Source organism: Nannospalax galili, unplaced genomic scaffold (assembly GCF_000622305.1).
Source record: "Nannospalax galili isolate Female #2095 unplaced genomic scaffold, S.galili_v1.0 scaffold1157, whole genome shotgun sequence".
Taxonomy (NCBI): Eukaryota; Metazoa; Chordata; class Mammalia; order Rodentia; family Spalacidae; genus Nannospalax; species Nannospalax galili.
The window spans coordinates 577,057-579,048 of NW_008340118.1; positions in this window are offsets into that span (position 1 = coordinate 577,057).

Consider the following 1,992-nt stretch of genomic DNA (forward strand, 5'->3'; position numbering starts at 1 on the left):
CTGTTCAGATGACACAAACTTCAGGAGAATGACTATTAAAGCCACTAGAAGTCACTGTGGCTCTAGGTGACCAAGGAGGTGGGCTGAGCCCTTACAGTGATGTTTCTGCAGCTTGAACCAGCTGTTTTCTCCCTAAACCTCAAGTGAGTCCCTCAACTACAGTCAAGCACTCCTGACTCTGCATGGGATGTTGCCACCACCTTTCACCCTCCACGGGGATCAGCGCCCCGGCTTGGGACTGCAGACTGCATGGCCCGCCATTTCAGCCCCTTTTCCATCAGCCTGGGGACCTTGTGGCCACCCAGGCTTTCTTCCAAAATTGCAAGCATGCTCAGAAGTGTTGGACTGTTGGACATAGTGGCCCGGAGGCATTTTGGCATGGCTCAGTAGTCACCAGGTGTGGAGAGACCAAGATTGGCTTCTTGGGGTGTGAGAGCAGGAGTGAGCTGGGGGACCAGGGGCTAAGGTGCCTCCATGGCCCTGCCCTGTTCTGAGCTCCAAGCCTCTGCCTTTGCCCTGGAAGCTGATTCTTCATGGCAGGTTATGCCCAGGCACTCACCATTGCTGGGGTCTTCTTGGGCAAGGATGAAGCCCTGTCCCCAAGAACTCTAAGTACTTTATTACTTCAACGGTGCACACAGGGGCCCAGCTCTGAGGGGTGGTCAGAGGGCCTGTGTCTGGCCCACTTTCCTCTGATCCCATCTTAGAAGACATCCCTGAGCTCCCACAGGCACAAAGTGACCCCGAGGCTTGTATGCAGGCAAGACAAGCCACACCCCTGTATCCTGCCTCCACCGAAGCTGCCCCTTGCTTTGCAGGTCATGTTTGTCTGGAGCGTCCCGCACCTGTAGGATGGGTCCCTGGGACCTGGGACCCAGGTGAACTGAGTCACCATGGTCCCTTCATGACACAGTGGGCAGGTGTTGCATAATCACAACCTGCTACTTTAGACCAGGCTTTGTCAGAGGAAAGCCTGGGACCCCAGAGCCGCTAAGCTCTTTATTTCTCCGTCCTCTTCAGCTCTGCCATCAGAAACAGGCTTCTGTGAAGTTCTCCCAGTCTTTAGTGGGTTCGGGGAGGGGGGCTCTGTGTTTGAACTTAAGAGAGCTCTATTCGCTCTTCAGACTGGTGCTCAGGATGTTCCCGATGACGTCGCGGATAAGTCCTCTGTGGAATAATTAATTGCCTATAAATGGAGACGGAGGTCCCAGGGCGGATAGGAGCCTTTGTTCTCTGCCGCGCTGGCCCCGACCACGCGAGGCGTCCTTCCTTCTCACCACTGCAGGGAGAAGGGGCCTGTGGGACCCTGGGGGCCGGTGCCCTCGGACCAGACTGGGGGACGGTTGTTAATAGTTAAAGTTTCGCATTTCGGGGAAAGCAAGATGCCAGAGCACGAAGACCCCGCAGACTCGGTGTTCTGTGGAAGAAAACCTGACGCCTCGGACGGAGGCCAGGGGCAGCTGCGCCCCAGCCCGGTCTCAGCCCCATTCCCAGCGCCTGGTCCCAGCCCGGTCCCCAACCCCGTGTCCAGCCCGGTCCCCAGCCCTGTCCCCGTTCCCGACCCCAGCTGCGTCACCAGCCGGGTCACCAGTCCTATCCGCATCCCCGTCCCTGTCCCCATCACCGACCCCAGCCGCGACCACAGCCCTGACCCCAGCCCAGTCCTAAGCCTGGCTCCCCGGGCACGCAGTGGGCACGGATTGGCGGGGTGGGGGCGGGGCTTCGGCGTGCGCTGTGTAGTAGGAGGAGGCGGGGTGGGCGCCGGGCGCGGGCGCCGATTGGTGGCAGTGACTGGGTCGGACCCGTGGGCGGGATGGCGGCGTTGATTGGCAGTGGCGGAGGTGGGCGGGGCGAGGCCGGAGCTGCCGGGAGCGGCGCTCCAGCGCAGGGAGGAGGAAGTGGCCGGGCGGCCGCGGCGCGTGCTGATTGGTGAGCGCGGGGTGGGCGTGGTGCGGCGGCGGCGCGGGTTGGTGGCCCCGGCGGCGGGCGGGT